This window comes from Lepisma saccharinum, chromosome 5, assembly GCF_977018435.1.
Source record: "Lepisma saccharinum chromosome 5, izLepSacc3.1, whole genome shotgun sequence".
Lineage (NCBI taxonomy): Eukaryota > Metazoa > Arthropoda > Insecta > Zygentoma > Lepismatidae > Lepisma > Lepisma saccharinum.
In genome coordinates, this window is record NC_139233.1 from 69168710 (window position 1) to 69182218 (window position 13509).

General features: G+C 38.3%; 1 protein-coding gene across 4 annotated transcripts in view; it reads right to left on the reverse strand.

Moving 5' to 3' along the window:
- Positions 1-13509, reverse strand: part of LOC145987864 (uncharacterized) — a 92801-nt gene that overhangs the window by 14745 nt on the left and 64547 nt on the right. The gene's annotated exons all lie outside the window — the stretch shown is intronic.

The window sequence follows — 13509 nt, forward strand, 5'->3', positions numbered from 1 at the left end:
AAATATAATCTGCTCGCTTTTGCACCCAGGGTAAGGAAAAGGAGAGATTGAGGGATGAAGGTAGGAAGTAATCCAGAGGGCCGGATAGAAACGAGGGATAGGGGGGCCGACAACTTTCACAGTACATACTTTACGAATGTAATGTTTTTTTTCTACATTCAAGGAACAAAATACTGTACTACATACGGTGAATATAAATTTACTAAAGTATCCCTACATACATGTATCGAACACTAAGTTTCTTTTTCTCGTAGACGTTTACGACTTCAACTTTTGCCTTTAAAATCAGTTGTTTGTATTTCTGTGACATCGTAGCAGAACTGACACACTCTTCTCAAGATAACCTCAAAGAATACAGTCTACTGTCTGCACTTTTAAAAAGAAATACGTTCGGTGTAACATGAAACAATGTGCGCTAGTTCGAAATACTGGCCTTGTTGTGTCGAATTCCAGGAATTGCGACAGTTTTCTTTCAGGCTGTTTGTTATTAAGAATGTCTGTTATTGAGAAGTAATATTGCCATCAAACCACATGTATTTCTGCCCGGGAATTTAAAAATCTCCGCTATTCAGAAGTGTCCGTTAGGAGAAGTTTTACTGCATATATATATATTTTTTAATATTAGAACTTAATTCGAAGGCAAGAAACTCAAAACTGTAATTCTGGGACATTGGATTTTTGCAAAACATTGCACAAAATTCTATTATTTAAAACAGGGTTGTCCAAATTACAAATCGCAGGCCACATCTGGCCCATCAAGGTAATGTATGTCTCTTACCCTGATACCTATAAAACCTCTAATGTTATTTTGGGGTAATATCTTTAGTGTATAAGTAAAATATAATTGGCTCACAACCAATCAATTATCTTATGGATCCTGCTCATGAAAAAGTTTGGGTGTCCTTGCTTTAAAATAAGAATGGGCTATGGCTTCTAATGAATACCTTAAACAGCACAACACTTTGTTGCTATTGTTATTGTAATGGCACAATTTGAACACTACAAAATATCTGCATGGAAATGGATTTCTGTTCTAAAGTTCCTCCTCTGTATTTTGTATCCAATTCAAACTCTGGATGTCAGCACAGTTGAGTACTGAATTGTTAGAGGCTTGCATATTTTGTTTTTGACGAAAACAAAAAATGTGAAATAACACATTGTAATGTCATTTTTTCATGTTTCTGAAAGGTGTGAGGTGCATTTTCCTACCCTGTTTTGTCACGAAATGATGCAAAATGTGAAATAGACTCTTATACACAAAATTTAGAGTTTGTTAACCAATGTGACACTTTCTGAGGTTTGAATTATCCTGCGAGTTATGCAATTCACGGAAAATTGATTAGTTCTGCTGTAAATATTCGAGAAGAAAAACTGGACCCCTTTATACAGGAATAATTTGAATTTAAAATTTTAGGTGCATCAGCACTTCGGCTATTTTGCACCCGTCAATTTATATGTGGTCCAGCCCCTTACCATAACTAAAATAACAGAACTGAAAAAGAGGCAGTTAGCACACACAAGGACAAAGCACAGGACAACACACAGAATTATACTGGCCTGTCGCCAGAGCATTGTTTGTCTGCAAAATGCAGTCCAGGGTGTACTATGTGGAAGGTCACCCCTTATACAGGAATAAACTCAATACTCTGGTAACTACATAAATGTGCTATTAAAAGGGATATCTTTATTTTGTGTAATAAGTGCAGCTTTTAAATCAAATTTAGGATTATATTCACAATTTTAAAACCAAAATGTCCCATTGTATACTGCATTTGATCTGATTTTATATACCACCTTAGAACCCAAAATTGACTCTTGTTTTACTACAGACATTTTGCCTTTTTATTTACTAAAAATATGTGCCTCTATGAATTGTGCCCCCAAGTGCATACTGAGTTACTGGTAGATTTCAATTGTTACTCACTATGTGTCTTCATGGCACTGTGCAATGCATGGTGCAGAGCTTAAGAGCAGTGGCGATTTCTCTGGGTGTGTAAGTCGTGTGTCAAGGGCCAAAGGAAAATGAAATAAAGAAGAAAGTATCTGTACTTTTATAAATTACGATTTTGAGCGTTTTTCTTTAATTGTCAGTCTCGAGCACCCGGTAGTTTTCGAATGCGGCGCAGCGCGCAGTGGTTGTCAGGCAGGCAGATCCGTCCCGGACTGCCAGGATGTTGGAGAGGAAATACAACGTCTTACCACTGCCGAAACATAGGATGACCGCGCATGCGCACCCTGCCACCCACCACCAAGGTTAGCTTCTCAAGGCATTGTATTTGTTCCCAACGGTTTGCTTTCATTCACCCCGCGTTCCGCGTTGTTTTGCTCGTGATTGTTGTGCATTATTTTTTAAACGTGTGGTGTGAAGTAATGTGATTATTTTAAGATGGAGAATAGTGAAATTGTTGTGCAAAAATATTTAAATAATTCCTTTTCTTCGCTTTCGTATTCAGAGAAGAAACAAGTGATTGACAATGGTCGACCATGTCCGAATCTCACGATGTCAACAAATGTTAAAGGAAAAAGTGGTGCTGGAAAAGGTTTTGAGAGACATTTTCGAAAAGAACTCTATGAAATATCAGACAGGCTTTGCGAGTGTGATGTGCTGAATAAATTTTACTGTTGAACATGTTTATTATTCTTAGGGGAGTGCGGGATCCCGAAAAGTCGAGACCAGGAAAAAAATTTCCCGTCCCGATCCCAACTTCTGGAAATGACTTCCCGACTTTTTCGGGATCCCGAGCAATCGGGAAATACCGAATGGTCATTTTAAAAAGTTGTTAATTCTCGATGTTTTCGGCAGTGCAAATGTCCGGAACTTATCGGAAATTCTTAGTTTTTGTATCAGAAATGCAAAAGCAATCACTTAAGGTGAAAATGACGTGTATAATTCGATTTTTCAAGAGCTTCGGAAAATTTCGAACATTTTCCATCCCGAAAATATCCCGACTTTGTCGGGAAATTGAGAATTTTTCCCGTCCCGAATGTCGGGATTTAAAAAATATCATGTCCCGACTCTCGACTAAAAAAGGTGTTTGGAATTATCAAGGGTATGCGGATTTGAATCATCTCAACACTGCAGTGAAAAAACACAGTGAGTCTGAATTTCATCTTTCTAGTTTCTTTAAATTTAGTAGTTTTGTTGCCACCCCTACTAGAATTGACGTTCTTTTGGGTACTCAACGAAAAGCTGAAACAGAGCTACACAATGAAAAAGTAAAAAAGAACAGGGAAATATTAAAGAGGTCGATTAACGCTGTCTACTATTTAACAAAGCAAGAACTGCCATTCCGAGGCCATGAGGAAAATGTAGCATCTCTAAATAAGGGCAATTACATGGAATTCCTTACTGCAAGTGCCGAGTTTGATTCCTCATCAAAAGAACATTTATTAAATTCTACAGTTTTCCGCGGCACTTCGGCAGGCATTCAAAATGATTTAATAAATTCAGTTTTGATATTCTGAGTAATGAAATCTACAATGAAATTCAAAACACAGACTTTGTGGCTATCATTGACGATGAAACATCAGACATTAGCAATAAATCTCAGGTGTCAACCGTGATACGTTTTTTTTCAGCCTCACAGAAAAAAGTAATTGAAAGATTTCTTGGGTTTCATGACATGAGCACCGATAAAACTGCAGGAGCTCTTTTTAGTCACGTGACTGAAATAATGGATAAATATAAGTGTGGGGATAAATTAATTGCCCAGACATACAATGGGTCTTCTGTAATGAGTGGTCAGTTGAATGGCCTTCAAAGTAAAGCTTTGGAAAAGTATCCAAAAGCTCTCTTTACGCATCGTTATGCTCATGTCACTTTCACTAACATGTTCAAAAAACGTAGTGGAGACTTCGGTCATTTGACTGCAATGACTTCAAGAGGATTTTCTAGCTTCCTGAAGGATTTCGAAAATATATTTTTAATAAAGGCTTTATCCAACTTGCATGCCTTTTAAGACGTATTATTCAGTATATTGCAGTCTAAAAATGTTGATATTTTGTATTGCATTTTGTATTGCAGTAATACAATAACTGAATTTCAACAACAGCTGCAAAAGGAAATTGAGAATTTCGAAACACTATGGAATTCTATAACTGGTGCAGTCGAAGAGGAAGAGGTTGTTGAAATGAAAAGGAGGCGACGGAACAACGAATCACAGAAAGGCCACTGCCGGAGGCTTTATTTTGAAATCAATGATAATATCAGCAACCAGATAACAATTAGATTCGCATCATTTGAAGAATTGCAATATTTTGATTTACTAAATCCCACAAAACGGGGCTACTTCAATAAAAGAGAACTTTCTCACCATCTCGTACATAAATTGCAGGAAATTTATGGCAGTCTGTTTAATTTAACCAAACTGCAGAATGAACTTTACGTTTGGTATGCTTCCACTGAAGGATCAGAGAAAACACCAATTGAGATTGTAAATTATCTACTGGACACGAATCTAGTGGGAGGGTTTGCGGAAATGTATAAATTAGCAATGTTGATCTCAACAATTCCTTCCACGATGTCATCTGTCGAGAGATTGTTCTCATCACTGAAGAGGATCCACACATTCTGCCGCTATACTCAAACTCAGAACCGGATGACGAATTTAAGTCTTATCACCATCGAGAAAGAATTGCTTTCTAAGTTGCGAAAAGGGGATAAATCCAAATTTTATGAGGCGGCGATCAGCGCATTTCTCTCTAAAGAAAGAAGAATAGAACTGGAATTCAAGTAACTGTAAGTAATGAGCAGTTGATTTTTCAAAATTTACTTTTTGGAAGGATAAATGAAGGGTAAGGGGAAAAAACCGGGAATGCATTTTAGCGATTTTTCAATGAACGGGTCATTCTTATGTCCACGGTGTTTTTTTAGGGGTGATGGGAGTTCCACCAACCCCTCTGGTTGTAAACTCGCACTTTAAAAATTAATTGTATGGCGAAGTATTGAACATTAATTTTCGTTTAAACAGACTTTGCTTGTCCTTACCCTTCAAAAATATTAATATTTTAAATGAAGTATTTACTTCATTTAAAATAATTTATGTAATGTAATGTTTTTCTAAATATTTCTAAATTTACACCAAAAATGTTCGGAGAAAATTAGTAATATTGGGTCACAGAAATGAGAGGGGGAGGGGTTAACATTCCTTCTTTGCCAACGCCTTAAGTTCAGAGTCAGGAGACGGCACTGCTTAAGAGCACTAAGAACAAATTACACTGTTCTACAAATTTTCACTTTTTTTCTGTTACAGAAGGGAAAGTAGCTGTTTCTTACTGATATTGACCTCCTGAACGTGAATATGCACTTCATTTTCTAAGATTGGTTCTTCATTTGAAGTTACGGCATAATCCAAGTTACCCATAATAATCAATGCATTGGCTCTATTTTCAAGATAAGCGTAATTTATGATACATAACAATTAATTGTAAGCAATCTGGGCATAATTTCATAAATACATTAAGAGCGCCCGCAAAAGGAACTGAAACCTGGACAAGAATGTTTCTCTGTTGTGTAGGAGAAAGTACCCTTTCTTCACTGAAATAGATTCATTGAACAGTAAAAACCACTAACTATGAATGTTGAATTCCTACCCAGACTTCTTGTAAGACGTCAGAAGATTCTCTACCTGCCATACCTCCCATGAGACTATTTCCTTGCTGCGTGAGAAATTTCCGGGTCAAGTCCTCTCTCGCAATGGTGACCAGATCTGGCCAGCTAGGTCATGTGACCTTACTCCTTGTGACTACTTCCTTTTGGGGTTTCTGAAATCAAGTCTATGTAATCAAACCCCAAACAGTGCAAGAACTCAAGGTGGAAATTGAACGTGTTATCAACCACATCAATGTGCAAGTGTGTGAAAAGGTGATCGCAAATTTCATCGAGAGAGTGAAGTCCTGCAGAGCAAGTCATGGGGGACATATGCCGGATGTTGTATTTGGTCTAGGAATTAATTCGTGCAGTTGTTACGCACACATTAAAGCTGTAGTTCAAACACAAAATAAATAAATACCTTAAGAAAAATATTGTCCATCGCGAGCCACCACTTTCGCCCATCTGTCAGGTAAGTTACGGATTCCGTGGCGAAAGAAGTCCTCATCCTTTGAAGCGACCCAGTCAGAGACCCATTTTTCGATATCTTCTGAAGAAGTGAACCGCTGTCCAATCAAATCGTTATTCATGCAATCGAACAAGTAGTAGTCCGAAGGAGCAACGTCTGGTGAATATGGCAGGTGGGGTAAAACTTCCCATCCGTCATTTTCTAAATAGGTTTTGACCGGTTTTGCGACATGTGGGCGAGCATTATCATGTTGAAAAATAAGTTTATCATGTCTGTTCTCCCATTCTGGTCGTTTCCTGGCCAGAGCTTGCTTCAAACGCATTAATTGTCGTCGATAACGTTCTCCATTAATAGTTTCACCCGGTTGCAGCAGCTCATAGTACACCACACCTTTCATATCCCACCATATGCACAACATAACCTTTGCACAGTGAATATCTCATTTCGGTTGTGATGGACCTGGTTCACCTGGCTTCACCCAGGCCTTTTTTAGTTTCGGGTTCTTGTAATGGATCCACTTCTCATCGCCAGTAACAATGCGATGTAAAAACCCCTTTCTTTTCTGTCTTTCAAGCAGCAATTCGCAAATGGTTTTTCGTCTTTCAACGTCTCTGTCTTTCAATTCATGTGGAACCCAATGTGACATCTTTTTAATCATTCCCATGGCTTTGAGGCATTTGGAAACTGTTGTTTGATCAACGCCTAATGCTTCTGCAAGTTCTTCCTGCATTTGACACAAATCCTGATCGAGCAATGCTCTCAATTCTTCGTCTTCAATTTTTTTTGGCTGTCTAGGTCGCTCTTGGTCTTCCAGGCCGAAATCACCACTTCTAAACCGTGCAAACCACTTCTGACACGTTCGCTCAGCTAGCGCATGGTCACCATACACTTCCACCAAAATACGATGACTTTTGGTAGCACTTTTCTGCATGTTAAAGTAATGAAGCAGAACACCCCGCAAAAACACTTTATCTGGCACAAACTGCGCCATGTTCAGTTGACTACAAAATGCCGTTGTTGACGCGTCAATCAACTGCCCTATACTACGAACGATGTGCGCTGACAGGAGTTTTCAACACATGTGTGGCTGGCTACACGGAACTGTGGGATGATACGATCGTTATGCCATCTCTTGTCCAGGCGCACAAATTAATTCCTAGACCAAATACTTCATACCGTATCAATCCTGCACAATGATACGATACTTAAATTGGAACATTTACCCATTGTAATGATGTAAAAATATTTGCCATTTTGTAATTATACATAGTGTTATTTTACACATCTTAAAATGTGTCCTTCTTAGTGGGACACCCTTTACAACAGCAATTCAAGTTAAAACATAACCGTTGTGCAGCAAAACTGCTTTACGACAGAACTTGGAGGAATCAATAAAAAGTCTCCAGTCCTCAGTCTTATGTGATATATTCATCGATGCAAAGAAGCCTCTGTCATGGCACACAGTCAGGTCCCTTTTGTTTCGAAAAATGAAAGATATTCTTTGACGGTAGGGAGTAATACCTTCACATCATCCGCAAGGTGATTCCATTTTTGTAGCCGCAAGGCCAACAATTCGGCTTTATTTTTATTTTTGGGAAGTTTTAAGTTCCTGATTAGGTCATTTAATTTCGCCTGTGTTATCTTGTGGTTTACAGGATTCTTGTTGGTAAACCTGATGGTAAGAGACCATTAGGAAGGCCAAGACGAAGATGGAGGGATAATGTTGAGATGGACCTAAAGGAAATCGGTAAAGGATGGAAAAGATTGGATTGATCTTGCCCAGGATAGGGACAGATGGAAGGCTTGTGTTGCTGCAGCCATAAACCTTCAGGTTTAAGAAGGCTAGAGAGTTAAGTTATCTTGTGGGGGTTTGCTAGCAAGCAGCCAAAGGTGGTGAAATACTTCCCTGAATACATGAAATGTCGGAATGGAGTGCTGTTGTTGGGATGCTACATTGCTAAACAGCCACCAGTGTTACCACATTGCAGTATATACTGCATGTACAAAATATAACAATACTCTGGAAACACTGTACAACTGAATGCAAACTGGCCAATGTTGAGATCTGAAAAAGCAAAGGATGGTGTGATATACTGGAATGTGACGTGCCAGACCGTCAACAGTGATGCTGTATATACTCGAATTGAGCCGAGTTGCTTGAATGTGCCCCCTCTCCCTCCCCCCCCCCTCCGTTACACCAAAACGAGAGCCAATTTAACATTTTTAATGTCATTTTTGTGTTCAGCATCCTCAGATTAGTAAAGAATGGTTCTTTCATTTCTGTAACAAAATGTGTGTAGAAGAGTGTTAATAATGAAGGTTGTGAGATAATACTGTATCAAACATAGGGTGGAAATTGGTTTGTGCTTTTATATTTTATTTTTTTATTTCAAAATGCCATTTCAGTCATTTGAAGTTCAATTCTTATCTTCCACCCATGTGCTGGAAACAGCACATGCTATTGTAAACAGAACAATGCATAAGGATTGTCACAAAATGTCAAACAAGCCTTGAAACAAGCCTATAACTCCCATAACAAAATATGAGGATTTCTATGCATTTATGGTTTGAAAATAAAATAAAGAGATTCATCATCCTTGTTACCTCAACTAATGAAGACTGTTTGAAATAGTGGAAATATTGTGTTTTAAAGGTAATATATTGAGTTACGTAGTCATATGTATGTCATCACCAGGGTAAGGAGTTTAAGATGCAAAATTATGATCGGGAAAGGAAAAAAAAATATGTTTTCAAAATGGTGCAAAAAAAAAAGTGTTGATAAAATGCCTTTATTCAATGCTCTCTCTTTCTGCATCTTCTGTATGTAATGCGGGCAGATCACATAGAGAACTGTGGTTCTGCTGAATAGGTTTAGTTGAAGTTTGTGTTTTCTCTCGCGGGTTTTGCTACATTATCTGGGGAACTATTGGGGCTGTAATGATTATATCATACTATTTAATAGCTCTCGTTCTGCTCTACAAAATGATGCTATAGGATTTTATGTGCTCAAGAAGAGTGAAAATAATTTATTTTTCTGTCCAATTTTGTAACAAAATATGAAAAAACAGGAAGGAAAAAGGTGCTGAAGCATCAGAAAGGGGGTGAATGTGCTAATCTTGCAAAAAGGTGCAACAAAGTGTGTTCATTTTACTTGACTAAAGCTGAGGTCACATATGGGAAAGAATTAGAAAGGATTAAACATAAGAAAGATGGAAAAGGAAAAGAGGAAAAGTTAGAGATGAAGAGGGGGAATTTGAATATATAGGCATTCCGTACTTTCCCGGAATATCGGAGAAAATCGAAAGACTTGTAAGAGGATATGGTGTAAGGTGTGGGATGCGAGCTCCAAAAACTTTAGAAAAGCATTTCACGGGGTATAAGAAAGATAGAAAAGAGGAAGAAATAAACGAGGGAGGGATGAAGGGTGTGTATGGAATAGTTTGCTAATGTGGCAAGGAATATGTGGGCCAAACAGGAAGAAGCATGAATGTTCGGTGGGGAGAGCATGACAGGGATATAAGGGAGGGATTTCCCAAGACGGGGCTCTCCGAACATATCCTTGACGAAGGCCATGTAATCGCCAAACGGAAAGTACTTAGGGAAGAAGAAAATCCTGTAAGAAGGAATGTATATGAAGGGTCGTATATATGTAAGGGAAAAAAGAACAAATTAAACATGGATGATGGGAATATCGATGAGATGTGGGGAAGATGTTCAAGAAATGGGATGGGAAGGAATACGTAAAAATAGGATTTAATGTCACCCCGGAAGTAGCACGCCAAGCTCAAATGGAAGAGAAATTCTCGCTGGACTTGACGTGAACTGGAATGTAGGAGGAGTGGGGGGGGCGGGGCGGAGGGGGAAATAGAGGAGAGGCGCCAGACCTCACGCTGTACGAGGAAACTTTGGCATATTACAATTGCAGCACATGCAGGCTGTGGCTATTCACAGTGTTAAAGTTTTAACATTCCAAGCAGCAGTTTCTAATCAGGGAAACAGCATGGTAGTATGACGTGCACCTGTAATGGGTTTTAGATTTTTATTGTTTTTTAACCACACATCTTTTACCAATCCTATATCCTGTACCTATGGAGAGGTCGACGTGGTTATGATTTACCCATAACCTAAACGTGAGCAGCCTGAAGAAGGGAGTAGATGCGTCCCGAAACGTCGGAATTACCTAGATACATACTCGCAAAACGTAAGTTATTAATATTTTTATAATCTGTTGCCTAGTGATCACTGAACACGGGATGTGTTTAGGGAAAGGAGTTCCGATGAGGAGAATTATTCTGAGGTGGCTAAAGGCCGGTCCACATGCTACGTCTTCAAGCACATCTTGCTTGCGCAGTTCAAAACTGTACAGGACAAGATGTTGCAGTTCCGGTGCGTCCACACGCTACACCTTTCTGTAGTTTTCTCTACTTAGTTCTGGGCAGTCCATTGTGGAGAAAGTGCTACTCTGGTCAATTTTCGCAGTTTGTCTTCCAAAAAGAAGGCAAATTAAATGTCTTAAAAACACAAAATGTTCAGTATGGTACAGGCACTGGCTACTGAAAATGCATCAATTTTCTCACATGACGATACTTCGTGAATTGCATGGTGGGAAACAAGTAAGAAACATTGTGCTTATTTACTTATCACCTATGTCTTCTTATAAATATGTGAATAAATAAATATTCATTGTAAACGTATAATACTATAATAGCACTCGCTGAAAGACTATTCCAATATTTTCCTAATTCCGCAGAATACTTCACAATGTCCAAAAATCAAAAGTTAACATAAATACCCTTCCTTGATGATTCTCTTATGAAAAGTTAATTTAAAATTCAGCTTGCTTAAAAATATTTATATTATAAATAAAAAATTAATTACAATGTACAAGTTATTTATATTTTCAATACTTTATGCCGCTCTTTTACATCTTGGATTAATCTCAACAATGAGAAATTGTAAGGAAGTGATTAAATGGTGATGGGACGAACACAGTGATTACACAGACACATGACCTTGGTACGAACTTGGGACATCTGGCTATAACCATGGGGATAGTATAAGGTAAGTTATTAAAACACACTTCCTGCGGGGTTGAAAAAAGTATGACCTTGTTACCATTTGTGGTTTGGCTTATTTTACTTCGCTTTCCACTATATTTGCTTAATTTTGAAGGATTATGGGGATGGGTGATGTATGATCAAATTGATGGACACTCACAAACACCCATCCCCAGGTCAGGATTCGAACCTGGGATCTCTGGTGTCGTAGTGAGATGTAATAACCAATCTGCCACAGGCACTAAGGTAAGCTAATCCGGGATGGACCTGTTTTAAAGTGGATTCGAACCACTGTGCCCCTACCCCGAGATTGAAATCGGGGCAACAGAGTTATCACAACGTCATCGGAGGATTCATCGGTTCAATAAAATCAGCATTTAATCTTATCATTGCCATTAGCCTGGAAAGCCAGAAAATAATTTATACTCTCTTGATATGATCCATATTATTATAATGTCACTAATATATTTATTTCTGTGAAAGAAAGCGTAATTCCCTTGTTATTATATGTAATATTGCACCTTGTTTGTAATGTATATCTTTTGTTTAATACTTATTGTATTTTATGCTCTATTATGAGTAGTTTAATGTATCTTCATGTTTACGAGCATCTTTTTGTAAATAGTGAGGATTCATCTGTACTTGAATCTGTGTTCTCGAAATAGTATAAAAGCGAGGATATTGCGTAAGAAATATCACACTTTCACCATGGATCGATGAAGCTTTTAAACCTAAAAAGAACTCCTCGGTGTCGTGCATACATCTTGGTATGGTAGTTCGGGGCACAAGCTAGGCCTACGCGATCATAGGTATGCCGATGGCCATGCACTGATGCTATACTGCAACAATTATTCGTTAAGAAATAAAGGTAGCCTAATGATTAATTTGGACTAAAAGGCTAAAAAGCAAATATTGGCTCAGTTATTATTACATATCTCTTGGTGTGGTAGTTCGGGGCGCAAGCTAGGTCTATGTGATCATAGGCTTGCCGATAGCCACTCATTGAGTTTATGCATTTTAGTTGAGTCAATTCATCGACAAAGCGAAATCCTCACCTTCGTCTCAAGTATATTCGCATTATAATTGTCATAAATAAAGAATAAAACTTTTTAGTTTATCTACTGCAGCAATGTGGTTTTATTTCTCTGTGCTGTGAATATTGTCTTTGCCTATCTGAGAGGAGTCTGTGTATTTCACCGAGTCTCATCGTTCACCGCTGAGTATTATTAAGTCATTATTAATAAATATAATAATACAGTTAATAGTATAATAATACAGGCTTGAACGTTTCACTCTCGTAGTTTCTTGATCAGTCAAAAATCCAAATAAATGAAAATACCTTAACATTAACATCATCCCCAGTGCAAGAACAAGCTGATTGGTTTATTCACTTTGGCCAAATCTTTTCGGCCAAAGTGAAAGAGTCCTCATGGAATTTTCCTTACTAATGTATATCTCTTTGCTGCAGCATCAAACTCTTTGTATTAAGCACTCATATGCCTGATTCTTCTTGTTCAGGTCACTGTATTTCTTTGATTTCACTTGCTACGAACACGTAAATTTCTTGTATGTAGAGTTCAATGAAGTCCGTTAAAAACTCATGTGAACACTAAGATTGGTCATCGGTGTACAAAAACGAATTTATCAAGAAAAAAGAAAGCAAGATTTTCGAACTCCGTTACTAGTGTTTCAGCACTAGGGTCGAAGGAAAATTGAGCAATAGGAGGACAAAAGACTGAGGGGAGCATAAACACACACAGAAAGTTGCTTCCGTAGTCCTTTGAGGTGTGCGCACATATCTATGCTCTTGGGTTCAGTCTTTGGACAACAATCTCCACATGTGCAGTTCTAAAATTTACACAGTCTTCCAGTCCACACACTATGTCTTGCATGCACAGTTGTGAACTGGAGCAAGCAAAACATACTTTAAGATGTAGTGTGTGGATCAGCCATACGACTCCACCAAGTAGAATATCAAATAGATTGATTGATTTGCTTTCTTCCACTTAGCATTTTGTGCCACTTTTGGCTAATTTGCCAAATGATGATGAAATTGATGAATGGACACTCACAAACATTCATGCCAAGGCAGGGATTCGAACCTGAGACCCCTGGTAGCTTAGAACGATGTGCTAATCACTCCGCCACAGGGGCGAATTCTTTCCCTAATAATAATAAAAAAATAATAACTGTTGATACTGATCTACTACTACTAAAAACTAAACTTCGTGGTGCAACAGCCCTTTAGGGGAGGACCTGTGAAGCAATTTTCATTGGGTGATGCAAGGTCTGTGCATCTGGACCCATCGCCACCTTTTTGTAGCTTTCAATTAGCTCCCCATTTGTCCTCACGATGCTGGAGCAACAGCAAAATTTTGGGAGCTCAGGCTGGG